The following is a 24503-nucleotide window of genomic DNA, read 5'->3' as shown; positions in this document are numbered from 1 at the left end:
AGGGAGAATGGACACTTTAGCAATATTGAGACTTACAATCCATGAACACAAGTGTATATCTTCATTTATTTAGATATTGTCGAGACACAAGGGTCTGTCCTGTTTCTTCATGTGTTAAGAGCAGAGGAACTGACCTTTGTTTCTGGCTAGCTTTTAAAGGATGTGTGTATAGCAGACATCCTTAGAGGACAGAGATGCAGTTTCCTTCCAGAGCAAAAAGGGTACGTTTGTTTATATCTATCTAGTAAAGATAATGTTTCCCTCTAGGGCAAAGTTCAGCCAGAGCTTGGGGTTCCTCTCCTGTGACACAGCCACACAGCATGTGTGTGGCCTTGTGGAACTGGATCTTAAACTGGCATAAATGCTGCTGCTCTGGCTATGGCTGTTGCTGTAACAAGTTCTTAGTCTCAGACTCAAGAGTTTGTGTCTTCTGCCAGCGTCTGTAAGACTCTAGTATGCTAGCTTGTTAGCTTGCAAGTAGGGTAAAGCCCTAGACCTTCCATAGTTTGAGGGCAGGTCCAGGGGGCTATGCTTGTACTCCGTTGATAACACTTACCCACCAGGGTTGGATACTTGACCAGACAGCTTTTTTCCTCTCAAGAATCGTAGAATCAGAGGTGATTCCTAGACCTGACCTATAAGGTAACTATCCGAGCTGGCTGTTATGGGCCATGAGCCAGCAGACATTGCCAGTTTATGGGAGAGGATAATTAAATAAGAATACCTAGTACTTCTTGAGTACCAGTCATGGTTTTAAGTGCATTATGTTTGTTACATTTATGTCTCTCAGTACCCTGTAAGGTAAGTATTGTTTCTGTATCATAGATGAAGAAACTGAGGCACATAGAGGTGAGTAAGGCGCCAGGGTTATATAGCTATGGGGTGGCGGTGGTGGAGCTGGGATCTGAGACCCCGACTGCCTGGCTCCAGACCCTGTTTCCCAACCGTTCTATAGGACTGCTGCTCAGCAGGACACATCTCCGGGGTGGAAGCCTTAGTGCTGGATGACTTCTTATTTTACTTTATTTTTTTTGAGATAGAGTTTCGTTGTTGCCCAGGCTGGAGTGCAGTGACGCAATCTCGGCTCACTGCAACTTCTGCCTCCTGGGTTCAAGCGATTCTCCTGCCTCAGCCTCCCAAGTAGCTGGAATTACAGGTGCCTGCCACTACACCTGACTAATTTTTGTAATTTTAGTAGAGACTGGGTTTCACCATGTTGGCCAGGCTGGTCTCAAACTCCTGACCTTAGGTGATCTACCCCCCTCGGCGTCTCAGAGTGCTGGGATTACAGGTGTGAGCCACTGTACTGGGCCAGTGCTGGGTGACTTCTCATGTTTAGTTGACATTAGGTCTGGCTTTGCTTGACTTCTGAGTCAGTTGCCCTGAAACAATATGCCCGTCTCTACTTAGGCTAATTTGTACCCAGTAATCCTATTTTCTCATAGAAAGAGGAGTTTAGGCTAAATATTCTCGATGGCCCTTTTAGCTCTGGTCCTCTGGAAGTTTCTGGGGCTGAGTGAAAATTGTGATGAGTTTAATCTTAATTTATGCAGCTCTGTCTGTGGCAAGCAACCCAAGTTCCTGCCACTCATCAGAGATTGTGTTCTTTGACTCAGGTGGGCTTTTCCTGCTTAAGCTTTGGGTTATGGATAATATGAGGTGTTTGTTAAGTTGTGTTAATGCAATTTTTTTGCTTCTGGGACATCATCCCAGGCTTTCTTTTCCTTTCTTTCTTTCTTTTTTTTTTTTTTGAGACAGAATTTCACTCTTGTTGCCCAGGCTGGAGTGCAGTGGTGTGATCTCTGCTCACCACAACCTCCACCCCCCGGGGTCAAGCAATTCTCCTGCCTCAGCCTCCTGAGTAGCTGGGATTACAGGCACGCACCACCACGCCCGGCTAATTTTGTAGTTTTAGTAGAGAAGCGGTTTCTCCATGTTGGTCATGTTGGTCTTGAACTCCCGACCTCAGGTGATCTGCCCGCCTTAGCCTCCCAAAGTGCTGGGATTATAGGTGTGAGCCACCATGCCCAGCCATCCCAGGCTTTCTTATCCGTGAAGATAATTACTGGTTCTTTCAACACAGTGAGCACAGCCCAACCCTCATAAATTCATTTCTAGGTCGTCTTACTTTAGAATCATTTGTTCTAAAGTCAAACAAAACAAGATGTGTTTAAGCCTAGGATGTTTGACTCCTGAGTTATGTATGGGATTACTTTAAATTTTAAATGATAGAATTTCATATGTGTTTTAGAAGGTGAATATACAGTTTAGAATAGGAAAATAGGAACAAAAATAGTTCTTGGTGCTTGGTGGTGGTGCTGGTGGTAGTGGGACTGTTCTCAGAATTTAGACTGTTTTCAGAATCTAGACTGTTTTCAGAATCTAGAATCATAACTGCTTAGGACTGAGAGATAATTTGAAAACTGGCTTCCTCTATTCCTTTGCTTTTAGATAGATCTGGTTTATGAGAATATACTGGACAGATAAGAATCTCTTCTAATTTTTAAAAGATCGAGGAAAAGGAGAATTGTTTGAACCCAGGAGGTGGAGGTTGCAGTGAGCCAAGATCATGGCACTGTACTTCAGCCTGGGCAACAAGAGTGAAACTTCGTTTAAAAAAGATCAAGGAAAAAAAAGATCTCATTATCCTTTTCAGTAATCAGTTCCTACTTGTATCAATTTCTGTTAAGAAATTTGATATATTTTAATAAGAATATGAGCTTTGGACTCATTCGACCCAGATTTGAATTGCAGCTTTCCTGCTTGTGAACTTACCTAAACTTTTAGAATCCTGCTTTTCTGATCTATAAAATGAGAATTTCTACCTCAAAGATCTTAATGTATATTAAAATGCAATAGTGTTTAGGCCAACACCTAATGTCGTAGGTGTCACATAGGTGCTAGTTTTCCTCTTTTATTTCTAATCTAAATATCTCATGCTTTTGGGATAAAAGACTTGAAATGAAAAAAAGAAATCTCATGCTGCAGTGAAAGCTCATTTTCTTTTGTTTGCTTGCTCTAAAGGTGGCAGGTTACTTTCAAGTATCTAGACTTCTCTGATTCAGAGTATGAGACCAGTTGCTATTAATCATCCCTGACTAAATCGTCTTGTTTCCTTTAACCTTTGCTAGATTTCATTTGTCTTCCCTTTGTTCAACTACATGGCTGGCTTTTTCCCAGGCTTTGTCCACATTCTTCACATTCCTCCTCAGCCACAGAACTGGCATAGAACTCTAGCAAATAGCTGATGAGAACAGAGTGTATCGAGATGGTGGCCACATGTTATGTAACTGTTAATGCAGACTAGTATTGTGATCACAGGAAACTGCACTTCCTACCATGTTTTCAATGCTAAAAAGGCAGATAGGCGGTTATTTACATCTTACATCTATTTGGCTTGTCTGAGTAACACGAAGCATTGATCAGGTTCTACCAGATTTGTGTCTTCAACCCAGACCTCTGTCCCAAGCTCTAGCCTCATAGATTGAACTGTCTACTTGATATCTCCACATGAACATCTAATAAATGTTCATATTCAATGTGTTCAGACTAAACCCCTAATCTTCCCTCACACCAAATTCTAATCTCTGTTGATTACAATTCTGTTTTTCTAGTGTCTCAGACTTTTAAAAAACCTTTGAATGATTCTTGACTCCTTTTAATCTCTTACACCTACGTTCAATTTGTTAGGAAGTCCTGATGGCTCTGCTTTCAAAACATCTCCAGAATCTAGAATCTGGTCATCAGCTAGCACTCCCACTGAGCGTTTCTTTCTTTCTTTTTTTTTTTTTTTTTTTTTCTGAGACAGAGTCTCGGTCAGTCACCCAGGCTGGAGTGCAGTGGCGTGATCTTGGCTCACTACAACCCTCCGCCTCCTGGATTCTAGCGATTCTCCTGTCTCAGCCCCCCAGTAGCTGGGATTACAGGTGCCCGCCACCACGCCCAGCTAATTTTCTCACCTGGTTTTGAGCCACCATCACCTTGGGTTGAGAGCTTCCTCTAAGTCTCCCTATGTTCCATCCTTCCAGGCCATGAATTGGGAGCCAGGGTTATGATAGAAAAATTCCTGACCACCTCTCCTTACTGAACATTCAAAATGCTGGGTGAGACGCAAAAAAATTTTTACTTATTTGATAGTGTCTTGCAGTGTCACCCAGGCTGGACTGTAGTGGAGTGATGCTAGCTTACTGTAAAGTCAAATTCCTGGGCTCACGGGATCCTCCTGCTCCAGCCTCCTGAGTAACTAGGACTACAGGCATGCACCACCATACTTGGCTAGTTTTTAAAACATTTTTGGTAGAGACGAGGTTTCACTGTGTTCCCCAGGCTGGTCTTGAACTCCTGGTCTCAAGTGATCCTCCTGCCTTGGCTTCCCAAAGTGCTGGGATTACAGGTGTGAGCCATTGTGCTTGGCCGCAAAAAAAAAAACCAAAAAACTATATATAAAATATATATTATATGCAATATATAATATGTAATATATATATTATATGTAGCATATATTACATGCAATATGTGATATATGCAACATATATTAGATGTAATATATGTAATATAATATATATGATATACAGTATGTAATACATATTACATATATAATATATATAATAGATTACATGTGATATATATGCAATATATGTAATATATCACATGTAATATACACACACACATACCTAGAACATGAAAGTCAAGTGAAAGTGGGAGGACAGAGAGGTTAACAGAGAAATTAGCTTCTTGCTTTGAGGGTATTTTTCAAACTTGTCCTTTAGTTTCAATGGCTCCCAGGGTGTGGGGAATAGGAGACAAAGCCCCGGTCCCACCCTCAGGTGAGTAGCCTGAGAGGAAACTCCCAAGGGTATTTCCCAACAGTGTAGGGGTAAACTGAAGATACTCGCTTAATCCTGAGGTTTTTTTAGGAAAATTGTTTTGACTTTTGGCATTGAGTGTAGTGGTGGAAAAATCTCTTCTGAGAATTAGTAGGCTGGTTTTCATGCAGGTTTGAAGCTTTTATTCAAACCACCTAGGTGGTCCCTAAGAGAGTTAATTTTTGTTATCAACTTGATTAGACTACGAGATGCCCAGACATTTGGCCAAACATTAACTCTGGGTATGTCTGTGAGGATGTTCTGGATAAAATTAACATTTGAACCAGGAGGCTGAGTAAAGCAGATTGCCTTCAGCTAGGTGTGTGGCTCTCATCCAGTCAGTTGGAGCCCCAATAGAATAAAAAGGCTGAATAAGCTTACTGTTTGAGGTGGGATGTGGGCCTTTTCCTGCCTTTGGGCTCAAACTGAAACACCACCTCTTGGGTCTTGAGCCTGCTGACATTCACACTGGCACTACACATTGGCTGTCCTGAGTCTCCAGTGCATGGACTGCAGATACTAGGACTCCCTCATCTCCCTCAGCAGGCCCTTCATCTCCCTCTGCAGGCCCTCATCTCCCACAGCAGGCCCTCATCTCCCACAGCAGGCCCTCATCTCCCTCAGCAGGCCCTCATCTCCCTCAGCAGGCCCTCATCTCCCGCAGCAGGCCCTCATCTCCCACAACAGGCCCTCATCTCCCTCAGCAGGCCCTCATCTCCCTCAGCAGGCCCTCATCTCCCTCACCAGGCCTTCATCCCCCACAGCAGGCTCTCATCTCCCAGAGCAGGTCTTGATCTCCCTCAGCAGGCCCTCATCTCCCTCAGCAGGCCCTCATCTCCCACAACAGGCCCTTATCCCCCACAACAGGCCCTCATCTACCACAACAGGCCCTTATCCCCCACAACAAGCCCTCATCTACCACAACAGGCCCTTATCCCCCACAGCAGGCCCTCATCTACCTCCGCAAGCCTTCATCTCCCACAGCAGGCCCTCATCTCCCACAACAGGCCCTTATCCCCCACAGCAGGCCCTCATCTCCCACAACAGGCCCTTATCCCCCACAGCAGGCCCTTATCCCCCACAGCAGGCCCTCATCTACCACAACAGGCCCTTATCCCCCACAGCAGGCCCTCATCTACCACAACAGGCCCTTATCCCCCACAGCAGGCCCTCATCTACCACAACAGGCCCTTATCCCCCACAGCAGGCCCTCATCTACCACAACAGGCCCTTATCCCCCACAGCAGGCCCTCATCTACCACAACAGGCCCTTATCCCCCACAGCAGGCCCTCATCTCCCACAACAGGCCCTTATCCCCCACAGCAGGCCCTCATCTACCACAACAGGCCCTTATCCCCCACAGCAGGCCCTCATCTCCCACAACAGGCCCTTATCCCCCACAGCAGGCCCTCATCTACCACAACAGGCCCTCATCTACCACAACAGGTCCTTATCCCCCACAGCAGACCCTCATCTCCCACAGCAGGCCCTCATCTCCCTCAGCAGGCCCTCATCTCCCACAGCAGGCCCTCATCTACCTCTGCAGGCCTTCATCTCCCACAGCAGGCCCTCATCTACCACAAGAGGCCCTCATCTACCACAACAGGCCCTCATCTACCACAACAGGCCCTCATCTCCCTCAGCAGGCCCTTCATCTCCCTCAGCAGGCCCCCATCTCCCACAACAGGCCCTCATCTCCCTCAGCAGGCTCCCATTTCCCTCAGCAGGCCCCCCATCTCCCTCAGCAGGGCCCCCGTCTCCCTCAGCAGGCCCTTCATCTCCCTCAGCAGGCCCTCATCTCCCTCAGCAGGCCCCCATCTGCCGCAACAGGCCCTCATCTCCCACAACAGGTCCTTATCCCCCACAGCAGGCCCTCATCTCCCTCAGCAGGCCCTCATCTCCCTCAGCCTGCCCTTCATCTCCCTCAGCAGGCCCCCATCTGCCGCAACAGGCCCTCATCTCCCACAACAGGTCCTTATCCCCCACAGCAGGCCCTCATCTCCCTCAGCAGGCCCTCATCTCCCTCAGCAGGCCTTCATCCCCCACAGCAGGCTCTCATCTCCCAGATCAGATCTTGATCTCCCCCAGCAGGCCCTCATCTCCCTCAGCAGGCCCTTCATCTCCCTCAGCAGGCCCCCATCTCCCGCAACAGGCCCTCATCTCCCACAACAGGTCCTTATCCCCCACAGCAGGCCCTCATCTCCCTCAGCAGGCCCTCATCTCCCTCAGCAGTCTCTCATCTCCCAGATCAGATCTTGATCTCCCCCAGCAGGCCCTCATCTCCCTAAGCAGGCTCCCATTTCCCTCAACAGGCCCCCCATCTCCCTCAGCAAGCCCCCCGTCTCCCTCAGCAGGCCCTTCATCTCCCTCAGCAGGCCCTCATCTCCCTCAGCAGGCCCTTCATCTCCCTCAGCAGGCCCCCATCTCCCGCAACAGGCCCTCATCTCCCACAGCAGGCCCCCATCTCCCTCAGCAGGCCCTCATCTCCCGCAAGAGGCCCTTATCCCCCACAGCAGGCTCTCATCTCCCATAACAGGCCCTTATCCCCTACAGCAGGCCCTCATCTCCCAAAGCAAGCACTCATCCCCCACAGCAGGCTCTCATCTCCCAGAGCAGGTCTTGATCTCCCCCAGCAGGCCCTCATCTCCCGCAGGAGGCCCTCATCTTCCCCAGCAGGTCCTCATCTCCCTCTGCAGGCCCTCGTCTCCCTCAGCAAGCCCCCATCTCCCTCAGCAGGCCCCCCATCTCCCTCAGCAGGCCCCCATCTCCCTCAGCAGACCCCCTCTCCCTCAGCAGGCCCTTCATCTCCCTCAGCAGGCCCTCATCTCCCTCAGCAGGCCCCCTCTCCCTCAGCAGGCCCCCCATCTCCCTCAGCAGGCGCCCATCTCCCTCAGCAGGCCCCCCTCTCCCTCAGCAGGCCCTCATCTCCCACAACAGGCCCTTATCCCCCATAGCAGGCTCTCATCTCCCTCAGCAGGCCCTCATCTCCCTCCGCAAACCCTCATCCCCCACAGCAGGCTCTCATCTCCCACAACAGGCCCATATCCCCGACAGGAGGCCCCCATCTCCCTCAGCAGGCCCTCATCTCCCTCAGCAGGCCCCCCATCTCCCTCAGCAGGCCCTTCATCTCCCTCAGCAGGCCTTCATCCCCCACAACACGCTCTCATCTCCCAGATCAGGTCTTGATCTCCCCCAGCAGGCCCCTGTCTCCCTCAACAGACCCTCATCTCCCACAGCAGGCTCTCATCTCCCTCAACAGGCCCTCATCTCCCTCAGCACACCCTCATCCCCCACAGCAGGCCCTCATCTCCCACAACAGGCCTCCATCTCCCACAACAGGCCCTTATCCCCCACACAGGCCCCCATCTCCTGCAGCAGGCCCTTATCCCCCACAGCAGACCCTCATCTCCCTCAGTAGGCCTTCATCCCCCACAGCAGGCTCTCATCTCCCACAACAGGCCCTTATCCCCCACAGCAGGCCCTCATCTCCCTCAGCAGGCCCTCATCTCCTGCAAGAGACCCTTATCCCACACAGCAGGCCCTCATCTCCCAAAGCAAGCACTTATCCCCCACAGCAGGCTCTCATCTCCCAGATCAGGTCTTGATCTCCCCCAGCAGGCCCTCATCATCCCCAGCAGGTCCTCATCTCCCTCTGCAGGCCCTCGTCTCCCTCAGCAGGCCCCCCCTCTCCCTCAGCAGGCCCTTCATCTCCTTCAGCAGGCCTTCTTCTCCCTCAGCAGGCCTTTCATCTCCCTCAGCAGGCCCTTCATCTCCCTCAGCAGGCCTCCATCTCCCGCAGCAGGCCCCCATCTCCCACAGCAGGCCCTCATCTCCCACAACAGGCCCATATCCCCGACAGGAGGCCCCCATCTCCCTCAGCAGACCCTCATCCCCCACAACAGGCCCTTATCCCCCACAGCAGGCCCCCATCTCCCTCAGCAGGCCCTTATCCCCCACAGCAGACCCTCATCCCCCACAGCAGGCCCTCATCTCCCTCAGTAGGCCTTCATCCCCCACAGCAGGCTCTCATCTCCCACAACAGGCCCTTATCCCCCACAGCAGGCCCTCATCTCCCTCAGCAGGCCTTCATCTCCCACAGCAAGCACTCATCCCCCACAGCAGGCTCTCATCTCCCAGATCAGTTCCTCATCTCCCTCAGCAGGCCCCTACTCCCTCAGCAGGCCCCCATTTCCCTCAGCAGGCCCCCCATCTCCCTCCGCAGAGCCTCATCCCCCACAGCAGGCCCCCATCTCCCTCAGCAGGCCCCCCATCTCCCTCAGCAGGCTCTCATCTCCCTCAACAGACCCTCATCTCCCACAGCAGGCTCTCATCTCCCTCAACAGGCCCTCATCTCCCTCCGCAGACCCTCATCCCCCACAGCAGGCCCTCATCTCCCTCAGCAGGCCTTCATCCCCGACAGCAGGTCCTCATCTCCCACAACAGGCCCCCATCTCCCACAACAGGTTCTTATCCCACACAGCAGGCCCTCATCTCCCTCAGCAGGCCCCCCATCTCCCTCAGCAGGCCCTCATCTCCCTCAGCAGGCCCTTATCCCCCATAGCAGGCTCTCATCTCCCTCAACAGACCCTCATCTCCCTCAAAGGCCCTCATCTCCCTCCGCAGAGCCTCATCCCCCACAGCAGGCCCTCATCTCCCTCAGCAGGCCCTCATCTCCCACAGCAGGCTCTCATCTCCCTCAACAGACCCTCATCCCCCACAGCAGGCCCTCATCCCCGACAGCAGGTCCTCATCTCCCACAACAGGTTCTTATCCCACACAGCAGGCCCTCATCTCCCTCAGCAGGCCCCCCATCTCCCTCAGCAGGCCCTCATCTCCCTCAGCAGGCCCTTATCCCCCATAGCAGGCTCTCATCTCCCTCAACAGACCCTCATCTCCCTCAGCAGGCCCTCATCTCCCTCAAAGGCCCTCATCTCCCTCCGCAGACCCTCATCCCCCACAGCAGGCCCTCATCTCCCTCGACAGACCCTCATCTCCCACAGCAGGCTCTCATCTCCCTCAACAGACCCTCATCTCCCACAGCAGGCTCTCATCTCCCTCAACAGGCCCTCATCTCCCTCCGCAGACCCTCATCCCCCACAGCAGGCCCTCATCTCCCTCAGCAGGCCTTCATCCCCGACAGCAGGTCCTCATCTCCCACAACAGGCCCCCATCTCCCACAACAGGTTCTTATCCCACACAGCAGGCCCTCATCTCCCTCAGCAGGCCCCCCATCTCCCTCAGCAGGCCCCCCATCTCCCTCAGCAGGCCCTCATCTCCCACAACAGGCCCTTATTCCACACAGCAGGCCCTCCATCTCCCTCAGCAGACCCTCATCCCCCACAGGAGGCCCTCATCTCCCTCAGTAGGCCTTCATCCCCACAGCAGGCTCTCATCTCCCACAACAGGCCCTCATCTCCCACAACAGGCCCTCATCTCCCACAACAGGCCCCCATATCCCACAACAGGCCCTTATCCCCCACAGCAGGCCCTCATCTCCCTCAGCAGGCCTTCATCCCCCACAGCAGGCCCTTATCCCCCACAGCAGACCCTCATCCCCCACAGCAGGCCCTCATCTCCCTCAGTAGGCCTTCATCCCCCACAGCAGGCTCTCATCTCCCACAACAGGCCCTTATCCCCCACAGCAGGCCCTCATCTCCCTCAGCAGGCCTTCATCTCCCACAGCAAGCACTCATCCCCCACAGCAGGCTCTCATCTCCCAGATCAGTTCCTCATCTCCCTCAGCAGGCCCCTACTCCCTCAGCAGGCCCCCATTTCCCTCAGCAGGCCCCCCATCTCCCTCAGCAGGCCCCCACTCCCTCAGCAGGCCCCCATCTCCCTCAGCAGGCCCCCCATCTCCCTCAGCAGGCCCCCATCTCCCTCAGCAGGCCCCCCATCTCCCTCAGCAGGCCCCCCATCTCCCTCAGCAGGCCCCCCATCTCCCTCAGCAGGCCCTCATCTCCCTCAGCAGGCCCTTATCCCCCATAGCAGGCTCTCATCTCCCTCAACAGACCCTCATCTCCCTCAGCAGGCCCTCATCTCCCTCAAAGGCCCTCATCTCCCTCCGCAGACCCTCATCCCCCACAGCAGGCCCTCATCTCCCTCAGCAAGCCCTCATCTCCCTCGACAGACCCTCATCTCCCACAGCAGGCTCTCATCTCCCTCAACAGACCCTCATCTCCCACAGCAGGCTCTCATCTCCCTCAACAGGCCCTCATCTCCCTCCGCAGACCCTCATCCCCCACAGCAGGCCCTCATCTCCCTCAGCAGGCCTTCATCCCTGACAGCAGGCCCTCATCTCCCACAACAGGTTCTTATCCCACACAGCAGGCCCTCATCTCCCTCAGCAGGCCCCCCATCTCCCTCAGCAGGCCTTCATCCCCCACAACAGGCCCTCATCTCCCAGATCAGGTCTTGATCTCCCCCAGCAGGCCCTCATCTCCTGCAGCAGGCCCCCATCTCTCTCAGCAGGACCTCATCTCCCACAACAGGCCCTTATCCCACACAGCAGGCCCTCCATCTCCCTCAGCAGGCCTTCATCCCCCACAACAGGCTCTCATCTCCCAGATCAGGTCTTGATATTCCCCAGCAGGCCCCCATCTCCCTCAGCAGGACCTCATCTCCCTCAGGCTCCCATCTCCCTCAGCAGGTCCCCACTCCCTCAGCAGGACCCCATCTCCCTCAGCAGGACCTCATCTCCCTCAGGCTCCCATCTCCCTCAGCAGGTCCCCACTCCCTCAGCAGGCCCCCATCTCCCTCAGCAGGCGCCCATCTCCCTCAGCAGACCCTCATCCTCCACAGCAGGCCCTCATCTCCCTCAGCAGGCCTTCATCCCCCACAGCAGGCTCTCATCTCACAGAGCAGTTCTTGATCTCCCTCAGCAGGCCCTCATCTCCCGCAACAGGCCCTTATCCCCCACAGCAGGCCCCCATCTCCCACAATAGGCCCTCATCCCCCACAGCAGGCCCTCATCTCCCGCAACAGGCCCTTATCCCCCACAGCAGGCCCTCATCTCTCACAATAGGCCCTCATCCCCCACAGCAGGCCCTCATCTGCCTCAGCAGGCCCTCATCTCCCGCAACAGGCCCTTATCCCCCACAGCAGGCCCTCATCTCTCACAATAGGCCCTCATCCCCCACAGCAGGCCCTCATCTGCCTCAGCAGGCACTCATCTCCCAGAGCAGGTCTTGATCTCCCTCAGCCGGCCCTCATCTCCTGCAGCAGGTCCTCCATCTCCCGCAACAGGCCCTCATCTCCCTCAGCAGGCCCTCCACCTCCCTCAGCAGGCCCTTCATCTCCCTCAGCAGGCCCTCATCTCCCGGAGCAGGTCTTCATCTCCTTCAGCAGGCCGTCATCTCCTGCAACAGGCCCTTCTGATCACTGGCCCAAGATGAGACTTGGCAGTGCCAGCTATGTAACTGTGACCACAGTGGTGATTTTAGTGGTGGGTTTGTGCTCTGAGCTAGGCCAGAGTCTTTCTCCAGGAATTGTCTGACTTGAGCTGCTGAAGAACAGTGTTTTTTCCCCATTTTTGGGCCATGGAACTATTGAATGTGACTCTAGAGCTGCCTGTGGCCATGTTCCTGGCCACCTGGAGAAAATTTATCTGTGTTCTCAGTTGCTGATGCCAAGACATAAATGCTGACCTGAGATGCAGAGGAGCCCTATGGCTTGCAGTCAGCTTCATCCCTGCCCAGGCTGTGCTGTTTAGCTTTTCCTCAGATTTTGAGTTACTCCAGCATCTTTCATAAGTGACTCCTTTGATCTTTCTTTCTTTCTTTTTTTTTTTTTTGAGATGGAGTCTCACTCTGTCACCAAGGCTGGAGTGCAGTGGCACGATCTTGGCTCACTGCAAGCTCCGCCTCCCAGGTTCACGCCATTCTCCTGCCTCAGCCTCCTGAGTAGCTGGGACTATAGGTATGCGCCACCACACCTGGCTAATTTTTTGTTTTTTTAGTAGAGATAGGGTTTCACCGTGTTAGCCAGAATGGTCTTAATCTCCTGACCTCGTGATCTGCCCGCCTTGGCCTCGCAAAGTGCTGGGATTACAGGTGTAAGCCACTGCGCCCGGCCCCCTTTTACCTTTCTTAAGCTAATTTAAGCATCATTTTCCTTCCCATGAGGGCAGTGTGCCCACTTGCCCAACTTTGATTCCACATATTTTCCATGGCACCAATTGCCTTTGATAATGGCATCTGAATCCCTTGAGTGTCTGGAATTTGGCTATATCACATAACAGAGAAAGGCCGAGGGGTTTAGTAACTAGTGAATATTCAGCAATGTGTTGTCATAATTCTTTTCAACCCAAGTACGTGGCATTGTCAGTGTATTGTATATGTTATGATTCTACTAAGCAACTTCTTTATTCCACGAGCTGTGGATGGCCATTTGATAGAAAAGCAAAATATTTAATATCAGATCTTCACCGACAAAGAATTTTACATGTAAATGTTTTATTATGTTGGTCAAGTGTTTCTCTTAATACTTTTGTATTAGCCCAGTGTTTAGACTAACAGACTAAACACTGGGCTAATACTGTGAGCTAATACGAGATGTGATTTGTATCTTTTTAAAAATTTCTCAAACATTGTTGTCTTGAAACTTGTCCTTCAGAAGGTCCAATAGAACAAAGATGTCAGCCTTTCCACAAGAGAGTGCTGGGACTGTTTTCTTTGATTAATCAACGCTTACATGATAGCTTTAATAAGAAACATAATTTAAATGTTTGATTTTTCACTGTTGATATAATTGAGTGGTCAAATGGCCACTTTGTATGTCAAAGGATGTCAAAAAAACATTTGGCTTGCATATGTCCAGTCCAAGCTGAGCGCAACTGAAACTTTACTGTAGTCTGGTCAGGATACAGTTAACTCATAGGCACGTTGAGAAAGGGGAGTGAGTTTACATGAAGATGAATTTAGTGTGTGACATGGTCAGTTTGATGTCATGGTAAAACAAAAATCCAAATGGAAATGTCTAAAAAGTAGTTGGAGACAAGAAGCTTAGAGTTCACAAGAAACTTGCTATTGACATGGGTTTGGGAGTCATTCTGAAAAAAAGTGACAGAGAGACTGGCAGTGTAGGGAACATCACACAGCCAGGCTGGCAAAGAGGCCTGAGCAGAGGGATGGAGGGCTCATCAGAGCCCTGAGCTAGGAGACACAGGTCGAGGCATCAGAAGGCAGGCTGGCCCCTCTTCTCCTGTGTTCTGGTTTGTGGTTCTGGGTGAGTCCCTTCACTTCCGTGATATTCTGTCATCCACAAAATAGAGATAGAAACACTGTTCCTATCTCTATTTGGAACAGGGTGGCTGTGAGAATTTAGTGGAATAGCAAGTGGAAATGCTTTATACTTTTTAAGAAGAGGGACAAAAACCATTTCTTTGAGAAGAATACAATGGTTGTTAGAGTCAGAACTCAAAGAAAACAAGAATGAAGACAAGCCTTTGGCAACAGAGAATTATCAATGAACTCTGAAAAGGTTTCCCAGAGAGCACAGGGTCAGGCACAAGGGCAGCTTAGGAGGAATGGGCGGAGAAGAAAGAGGGGTGGGTAGTAACGGTGATGCTGCTTTGGGGATTTGTTGGTGAAAGGAGAGTTTTGGGTGTTTGTATTAAGGGTAATCAGATTCTAATTTTCAGCATTTCAGTCTAAAATGAAAAATAAGAACAAGAGTTAACTATTTTACTTCAAAATACACTGTGACTTTCTTCATACTTTCTTGGGCTAGGAGTTCACTGTCCCCTGCAGTTCATCTTTAGACAGTGGCATCTGTGGCATCAAAGTAGGTTACTAAAAGGTAATGCTTGCTCCATTTTTGTTGTTTGTTTTACTATAAGCCACAAATATTGGAATAATTTTTACAATGATTCTTTCTGCATGAATTCTTCATTATTCTTTAAGAAAAGATGTCATCGAATGTTCTTCAGTAACTCATTGATGAAGGATCCGTGTGCTTAGGATTATTGTTCTTTGTGAGATTAGAAAACCACAGCTAATGAAATCTTCTGTATGGTTTGTAAGTCTTCCAGCTGTGCACACAGTCAACTGATGACAATCTTAGTTACATAATGTCTTGGAAACCCTTTCTATTCAGATGTCAAGGGAAATCCTTTAGGAGATGAAAATTGGGGAGTTAGCATTTGTCAAATATTTGTGGATTATATTTCTTGGACACAAATATACCATATGTGTAAGTGCTAAAATTGTTAAGAAAAACTTGGACATCCTGAGCCCTGTCAAAGTCCTGATATCCCAGAGGCAGTCCCGGCCGCCTGGAAGGTACACAACTAGTCTTCTCTTCTGGCTCATGCCCCTCCTAAGCCAGAGTGCCCTGCCGGGCCACAGAGACCTGGGTGGAGCAGACTGCCATAGCCCTGGACAGTCACACAGCTTCAGCCCAGAAACAGCACAGGGTAGGGGCCCCAGCACCATCTCATCTGGGAGGCTGTGCGGGAGAGCTCTGCTTACATTCTCTGGGGCTGTAGGACCTTTCAGAGGCTTTCTTATAGTGTCAGGTGACAGCATGCTGAGGTTATCACCTATGCGTTGCGCAACACTGAGCCATCCATGAGAGAGTGGTGAAGGTGGTATGATGCCTGAGCCCATCACAGCATAGAGAAGGACCTATGTTGCCTTTCTTCATGATTGATTTGGTTGCATCTGTGTAGAATGGACACCATGAATGGCTTATCCCTCACCCTTTTTCCCTTTCTTCATTTCTAACAGAACCCCAACTTTATTCAGGGCTCCATCCTCTCTTTCTGGGTCGTATGGATCATATGACTCAGGGAAAGAGAAAGGGGTTTCAGAGAGGAAAAAAAGAGAATGCACACACACACACACATCCATCTCTAGGGAATCTGCATCCTCTAGGGAATCAGCATCACCCTTACTACCCGCCCCTCTTTCTTCTCTGCCCATTCCTCCTAAGCCGCCCTCGTGCCTGACCCTGTGCTCTATGGGAAACCTTTTCAGAGTTCATCAATTCTCTGTTGCCGAAGGCTTCTCTTCATTCTTGTTTTCTTTGAGTTCTGACTCTTAACAACCATTGTATTCTTCTCAAGGATTCTAATATGTGAGACAGGGTTGAAAATGAATGGTCTGAGCCAGCTAGCCATCTTACTGTGTGCCAGTGATGGGTTTAGGGTTCAAGGCATAAGGTTGTCAGTACATCGCATCCTTCTGCCAACAGTACATGGTCCATGTCACGCGTGTTCGTGTGAAGACAGTCCACCAAACAGGCTTTATGTGAGCATCAAGGCTGTTTATTTCGCCTGGTTGCAGGCGGGCTGAGGCTGAAAAAGGAGTCAGCAAAGCGTGGTGGGATTATCATTAGTTCTTCCAGGTTTGGGATAGGTGGTGGAGTTAGGAGCAATTTTTTGTGGGCAGGAGGTGGATCTCACAAAGTACATTCTCAAGGGCGAGGAGAATATTACATACTGCCTTCTTAAGGGTGGGGGAATATCACAGAGTCCATTATCGCAAGGGCGGGGAGGGTGTATTGTCATAAGGTCAGTTGATCAGTTAGGGTGGGGCAGGAACAGATCACAATGGTGGAATGTCATCGGTTAAGGCAGGACCTGGCTACTTTCACTTCTTTTGTGGATCTTCACTTGCTTCAGGCCATCTGGATGTATACGTGCAGGTCACAGGGGATATGATGGCTTAGTTTGGGCTCAGAGGCCTGACGGTCCAGAGGTGGGTACATGACCTGAGTAGCTACATCTCCCGAGGGATCAGGGAGAGACTTCTTCGCTGGAGATGAATAAGGAAGCCTGTGGCCCTGAATGCCAGCCTTACAGTTGATGCTGTCGGGGCAAGCAGAGAACATAACCCAGGCCTTCCCTAACATAATCAAGACATTGGATACATCCCTGGACTTCTTGTTATAAAAAATAATACATGTGATTACATTTAAGCCACTTTGAGTTGCAGTTTTGTACTTTCAGCTGAAGTACTTTGTATTTTTAGTTGAAGTATTTTGACTGTTTCTGTAGTAATACGGTCACGAAGTGTCCTAAATCAATTCCAAGTTTCTTGATATGCAGAATAGAGGGAAATAAAGAAGGCGTGATAATTGGAGGTAACACTTTCATTTTCTTAAAAACATATCCTGCCAGCACCAACTTACTTGCTTTGCTTTTCTTAAAATATGAAGACACCAAATGCAAATAGAGAGGTGAACAGAGCCCCCCGCGTGTGGTTGAGAAGTGGAGGTCGAGGGATGGGGTGCTGGAGTGCCAACCTGCATGTCAGCTGTGGGTTTGGGGCAAGCTCCTTGACCACCTGAAGAATGATGTCGCTGACATCACTTCAGAGCAATTATGAGAATTAAATTCGTTGACCTACATAGAGCACCCAGTCCAGGCACTGGTGATAGGCTTAGGTTGAACCACATGAAATTGCTAGTATTTATTCATTTTAGACTTATGAAAATGACAATTTCACGTGGTTTAGCTGAATAATTTCTTTAATAATGATAGCTATTATTAATAGTAAGTGAAATTGGGAATTGAGGATGTCCATGAGCATAACCAAAGCATTAATTTAGCTTCAAATAATGTTTGGTGAAAGTTTTTAAAAACTGAAATTCTCCATGTTTCACCTCACTTTGCATGTTTTAAGACCTTAGTCAAAGAACCTACAAATTTAATTTTTCAAGACTATGCAGAGTATTTAATTCGTAGGAATATGGAAGGTTATAACTGTGTCATTCTTTAAAATGCTTAGTGTTACCAAGGCAAGCTTTTCATGGGTGTGCTAGTGGAGGGTTGCCTTCTATATGGGGCTGTGCAGACTGTACATGACTGGCGCTTTGTCGTGCACAGCAGTGGAAGCAAACGTGAATATATCACATTCACTTGTGTATTTACTATGTGACAGCCCCTGGACTAGAGCCTTTCCTTATGGGATTGGTGTAATCTTTATGCCAGACATATTTTATATGTGGGGACACTGAGGCTTAGTAGTGTAGAGGCTCTGTGTGACAACTAGTTATGACTAGTAAGAGGTGAAGATGACTTAAATTCATGGTTATAGACAAGTTTAAGGCTTGCAGACAATCAGGAAGTCACAAAACAAATAGGAAACCATTAACTTCTTTTACCCTTAGAAATTGAAGTCACTGAGGTCTTGGCCCAGGAGGATGGCCTCACATCTGAGATTGATATCATTACATACTATTGAATATGAGAATTGATGCCATTACATACTATTGAATATGAGAATTTGGAAATGACTTTTTTTTTTTTTTTTTTGAGACAAAGTCTTGCTCTGTCATCCAGGCTGGAGTGCAGTGGCACGATCTCAGCTCACTGCACCCTCTGCTTCCCGAGTTCAAGGGATTCTCCTGCCTCAGCCTCCTGAGTAGCTGGGATTGCAGGCGCCCACCACTATGCCCGGCTAATTTTTGTATTTTCAGTAGAGATAGGGTTTCGCCATGTTGGCCAGGCTGATCTCAAACTCCTAGCCTCAGTGAGCCACCCACCCTAGCCTCGCAGAGTGCTGGGATTACAGGTGTGAGCCACTGCGCCTGTCTGACTTTTGAATGATATTTTAAATATTCTTAGCACTAATCTTGTCTATTCTTTTAACTATAAATAGGAAGAAAGCTAGCTTTAGGAGTTTTTTAGTCTATAGTGGGATCCTAACATTAGCTCACGCTGTTGTCCGGCTGGGTTTGTTAAGATGCACTTCCTATTTATTTGGCAGGATTACTTAACAGTAGTGTGTTTCATTTTCTTTTGGGCTAAAGACTTCCCTCCCAAAGTAAAAATGCAGTAATATGTGTGAAAGTAGTTTGTAAGTGGTAAATTGCTAGTCAAGTGTAAGTTATTTTTATCATCTTCTCCTTCTGGAAAGAATCAGGCCTTCAGAGGGTGCCGGCAGTTTGTCCCACAGTGTTAGGTATTGGCTCCCCACTTCTTGCAGTTGAATAGCTACAGTATCTTCTAAAGTTTTTAAAGGGAGTCTGAAAGCTTAGGTGGCGGGTGTAAATCTCTGTGACAGGTTTATGAGTTTTTCCACGGAGATGTGCAGGCTTCACAATAAATTGCCCTTGTTGTCCGCATGAAAGGATGAGGCTGCGTCACCCCGAAAGGTGAGCGTGCTTGTGCGGCCCAGTGGAGCCTCGTGTTTTCATATTCTGTAACTTTTGTGGCTGACTTAGTGCACCTGTTATCAGAACTGTGACACAAATATCCTGTAACATTTGAGAAATTCCAAACCCCGGAGGTCCAAACATTTTGAGTTCCATTTCTTAAAACAGGAAGAAGACATGAAGGAGCTGCCTGAAAAGCACAGCAGGAGCCCTGTGAGCAGCAGGAAGGGGAGGGAAGGGCCTACTGCTCCTGTGCCCTGGTCGCCTGTGCGCATGCGGTGAGCCCTGCGGGTTCTATCGGGCCTGGGAGTGGAAGGAAGCAGAGCCTGAGGCCCTGAGCTGTGTGTCCGCCGTGGCTTGTCCTGCTGGCACTTTTGAGCCATCCCCTCATTGGGAGAGAAGAGGAAGCAGCTGGGTTGACGGCACCCCCTGTCCCTAGGAGGCTGAGCCGTGAGGAAGCCATTGCAGAGGAGGGAAAAGCAAGATCAGCCTCAAGGACAGCTGCTCCCCACGGAGGGTGGCGCTGTGTGCTCTGGGGTCTCAGTGTGCATGGATGTTGGGGTTGGGGAGGACTGGGCCCCAGCTTTTACTGGAATTGAAAAAGGGCTTAAACTCAAAAAGAGGTTTAAGAACCATTGCTCCCAAGATAATCACCCAACGTGTAGATTTGCTGTCTTCAGAGGAGTCAGCTAGTGCATGGCAACTGATTGATTTTTTTTATTGTTTCAAATTTAAGTGCTAAATTGAATAGTTACAGGTTGAAAGGGCGAGATGACATAGTTGTGCTGTTTTCCAGGGGAAGGCAGGATGCTGGCAGTCTGGTAAGAGATCCTGCTGGGCCTGTGGTCTGGCCTCCTCTCCCTGTGAGGGCCCCACGGTGGTCTTGGTCATGAAAGGCTGTCCCGGCCCTGCTCTCACAGAGTCTCATGGAGCAGAAGCCCGTTGATGGCTTGACCTCGAGGCTGCTTTGCTAGTGACTGGGATGCTCTTGTCCCATGTAGACAAGATGACTTCTTCCTAGTTTCCAGCGACTTAGCAAATGAAGCTACTCATCATGAGGTTGCCCCAAAAGGATGGGAATTGGGCAAAGTGGAAGGATGTGGGGAGCCAGATGCAGATGAGCCCCGAGATGCCCAGCTGTCACCCTCCCCCAGCACAGTGCCCACTCCAATGATGGCCCCTTCCCGTGCTGTTCTCCACGCCCTCCCCCATGCTGCCAGGTTTCCCTTCAGTTCACAGGGCCTTCCCCCCAGGGCGCCACCAGCACAGTTTCTCTGTCCCCTGTGAGGGAGAGGGCAGAGACCGAGTCCTGGTCGTTGCCCTGTGCTCCGCTGTGACCCGGAGCTGGGGAAGTAGCAGTGTTTCATCTGCACTTATCACACGAACGAAGGGATTTTGGTCTGGCCTTCTGAAGGTTACAGCAGGGTCATTTTGATTGGAGTTTTGGGTAATTCAGGACTCTTCTTATGTTACCGGTTGGATATCTAATTTATTTTCCAAGATTTCTAATTATATACCTTCTAAGTTTGTGGGTTTTCCTAATTTCACTCTGAGATGGTAGCATCGTTGACAGGTTCTCAGGGGGAGCCTTGTGCTCCTCTGGGCTGTGCCTGTAGCTCTGTGAATGGAGCACCCCGACATGGGCCCACCACACAGCTGGCTCGGCGGTACAGCTGCAATGGGGAGTGGGCAGCGTCAGCCCCCCTGTCACACTGGGTAGTAGCAATGGAAAGGTGGCTTTTCGGTAGAGCTAGTAGGCTCTAGCCTTTCCCTTCACTCCCACCATGCAAGTCCAGTCAGGCCATGTGTCCTCTTGCTCCTGGCTGTTGTAACTTCCAGAATGTCTCCTGTGTCCTGCAGACTCTGACTGGGTCCAGACTGTGAGCATTTCTTGTTGAGTTACCATGGGATCTATTGGTGGTTCCCTTGGCTTTGGTCCTAGTCTCTCTGATTCAGCCCTCTCTCTCCCCTGGCAGGGGAGCCAGGATCAGCCCTGCTTTTCTGACTCCAGAGCACCATGCTTGGCTCACCCATGCAGAGCCGTGGCAGTGGACAGCTGGGGGACACACGTTCTTTCATTCACTCACTCATGGGCTGATTCGTGGATTCACCAAACACTTAGTGCCTCGTAAGGACCAAGTGCGCCGCTAGTGTTGTAGAACAAGGGAAACTTCTTAACGCTCACAGATTTAACGTCTGTTCATTGGTGTACTCCAACCTAAGTGTGTTTTGCTATTGTTTAGCATTGTGAAAGTGGAATTGATTTGGGTCTAATCCAAGAGTTTTATAGCACAGAGAAGAAAAGTCAAAGATATCAAGAACATCTAAGCCCCGATGTCCAATTTATCCAAAGACTGGAACTTTTTCACTTTTCTAAACTTTCAAATATAGGAAAACGTGTGTGTGTTTCAGAGGGCTCTGACTCTGAAGACAGCTCATTGGAAAAGGCAGCATCTGCAGCTGTCATTTTTGCCAGACATCGTTGGTTAGTTTTCCAGCAGAGAGGAGAGAGCTCAGCAGCACTCGTCCTTGTCCTCTCAGACACCTGAGTGCCAGGGAGCAACTCGAGAGGAGGCGTCGCTGCTGAAGCCCTGAGGGAGTTCTGTCCACTGGCTTTGTGGTGGGCCTTCCCTGTGTGCTCTTGTGCTGGGTGTAGGAAATGTGGGTGACTTCGCATGCTCCCTCTCTGCTGCACTGCACATCTCTGTTTCTCTCTCACCTGCTTTCCTGAGGGTGCGTCTTGCCCCAGGCTCCTGTCCACAGCAGGCCTCTTCTCCAAGGCTACGTGTTCTCTGGGCAGATCTTTCTCCCAAGCTCTGGGCTAGCACGTCCAGTGCCTGTGCCTTTCCTTCATGTGGATGTCCCACAGCGACCTCATGACTCCCAGAGCTGGACGTGTTGTGTTTCCCCTGGGGCTCGCCCTGTGCTCTCTCTTCTACATCCTGGCTAATGGTGTCCCCTCTCCTCCCCCAGGCCTGGCCTTTCCCTTCACTCCCATCATGCGGGTCCAGTCAGGCCATGTGTCCTTTTGCTCCTGGCTGTTGTAACTTCCAGAATGTCTCCTGTGTCCTGCAGACTCTAACTGGGTCCAGACTATGAGCATTTCCTGTTGGGCTACCAGGGGATCTGTTGGTGGTTCCCTCGACTTCAGGCCTAGTCACTCTGATTCAGCCCTCTCTCTCCCCGCCGTTTTGTTAGACCGATCTTTCACAGTCAGATCACATCACTGACATCCCTACTGAAAACCAGAAGGGGCTCTGATCAGAGTCCATGATCCGGCCTCCTCTGGCCTCACCCCTGGGCATCCTACACAGGCTGTGGTCACACATGACCACATCCTCATCACCATGTCTCTCTGCTCACACTCCTCAGATCGCCTTGTTGGGTTTGGACTCAGAAAGGTGAGAGCTTTTCAGGAGAGAAACACTCAAAATGTGAATTTGAGAGAGCTCTATTTTGAGCTGTGATATGGAGCAGAATTGATTCCATCTTCAGGGTAGAGCATGAGCGTGGCAATGAATGGAGGAGGCTGAGCTGCCACACACTCCTACTGGCCTGTAGAAAGGGAAGGCAGAGTTGCTGAGGGGTTCGGAGTTGCTCAGTGAAGGGAGAGCCTGGAAAAGGAGGGGAAAACAAGACCAAGAGGCTGAGGACTGAGTAGAGGCCCCGAGAGCCAGTGTCCAGATGTCCGGGTTCCTTGAAGAAAGCAGAATCAGTGGCATCGTGGTGCTAGAAGCCATATTGAAGGAAGGCTAGGGATGACAAGCACGGAGGGAGGGCCCCGCGAGGTATGCAGTGGCAGCAGGTAGGAGGGAAATGACCCAGTGGCAGGGCAAAGCTGCGTGGACAGAGGGTGGAGGGGCTGCCCGGGTGTGAGTCAAAGCAGAGGGACTTCCACAGATGCCGGGGGGTGGGAGAGGCTTTGTGGACTTTGTGGGACAGCGTTTGTATCTGGGTACCTCTGGAGGATTTCTGATCCAATTTGCAATAAAGAGAATGCTTATATGTCTTTGTTTTAAATATACACAAATAATTCAGTATACGTGACTAATCTAGCATATGTACATATATTTAAAGTGAGGGATATAAGTATTGCTTTGCCCTGCATTGTGTTACCACAATAAACAGAAACATATTTGCTGACACAAACTCTAATATTTAAAACGTATTCTCCACAAACTAAACTTCCCAGAAAACCAAACCAAAAGGTAATTCTTGAAAAGATAATTATTTCAGGCCATAAGTATGTGATAATCTGCATGGCCAAAGGAAGCAGAGTAGCCAATGAGAGCCCTAATAGTTACTATTAAATTTCTACCTGTTTTACGTGTATTATCCAATGTGCTATATAAAACTCTTTGAGATGGATGTACTTTGTATTATATTGACTAGGAAACAGGTTCAGAGAATGTAAAAGCTTTGCTTGCCAAGGCCAGTTAGTTAGGCAGTACCCCATTTGGCATTCATATCCTGGCCCCTGATTATAAACCCTCTACCTCAGCTTGTGTGTTTTCTCCTATGCCATGCCGAATTTATAAATTAAACCTACATTTAATTTGAAATGTAAAAATTATATATTGCCTTCATTTTAATAGATGATATACCATTCTGAGAATTCTGCTTGCCAGTGGTATTTCTGTTATGGTTACTGACATCTGCTTACTTTAATGTATTTTGACGTGTGGAAGTGGGACTAATCTGGTAGTGGCTCAGGCTCTGCATATGTATCAGGGCTGACCCATCTGCCGTGCAAGTGTGTTTTAGAAAAGGAGCAAATTCCTGGCTGGGCCAAGTAACACCTTTTCCACTTCTCCTCTGTGTGTGATCTGTTGTCTGCAGTATCATGTTGAAAAAGTTGAGAAGCGATTTTGGAAAGAGGGAAGTGAGGAATCTGTTGCCAGAGTGTAATTGAGAAACAGATGAGCTAATGGAAGAAGCCAAGATGTTACATTCCATTATAAGGGAGTTTTAATTTACTGTAAAGGTTGAGGGAATAGCATCTTTTTGGAAAGAAAAAGTCAGAAATATAAAATAGCCTACTATATAAAGTTTTACGAGTCCATCTCATAATCATTTAAATGGGTAGATACTTTATGTTCCTAGACCTTCAAAAGCCAACTTGAAACCACTTCCCGGAGAGCCTTTTCAGATTTCACATCCTCAAGTTTGATCATTCCTTCTTCTGTATCCCATGGTGAATATTACAAATAGAGTCGTAGTTATACCTTCTGAAATGGTTTCATTGGAAAATCCCTTGCTGGGCGTGGTAGCTCATGCTTGTAATCCCAGCAGTTTGAGAGGCCGATGCAGGCGGATCACCTGAGGTCAGGAGTTCGAAACTAGCCTGGCCAACATGGTGAAACTCTGTCTCTACTAAAAATACCAAAATTAGCCAGGCGTGGTAGCGAGTGCCTGTAGTCGCAGCTACTCGGGAGGCTGAGGCAGGAGAATCGCTTGAACCCAGGATGCGGAGATTGCAGTGAGCTGAGATCATGCCACTACTGCACTCCAGCCTGGGCGACAGAGGGAGACTTGGTCTC

At 49.7% G+C, this 24503-nt stretch overlaps 1 protein-coding gene across 7 annotated transcripts in view; it reads left to right on the top strand.

Moving 5' to 3' along the window:
• The window catches only part of HSF2B (heat shock transcription factor 2 binding protein), a 198744-nt gene that overhangs the window by 66066 nt on the left and 108175 nt on the right, over positions 1 to 24503 (top strand). The window contains exon 9 of one of the 7 annotated variants that reach the window (XR_011622865.1): positions 19132 to 19241. The exons of the other annotated variants lie outside the window; for them this stretch is intronic. The gene's annotated coding sequence lies outside the window, so the exon portion shown is untranslated. The remainder of the gene's footprint in view (positions 1 to 19131; positions 19242 to 24503) is intronic. 7 annotated transcript variants of the gene reach the window in all.

The sequence above is a fragment of the Macaca nemestrina genome, chromosome 4 (genome assembly GCF_043159975.1).
Source record: "Macaca nemestrina isolate mMacNem1 chromosome 4, mMacNem.hap1, whole genome shotgun sequence".
Lineage (NCBI taxonomy): Eukaryota > Metazoa > Chordata > Mammalia > Primates > Cercopithecidae > Macaca > Macaca nemestrina.
Note: the sequence above shows the minus strand (reverse complement) of the source record. Positions and strands in the feature narration are given on the sequence as shown.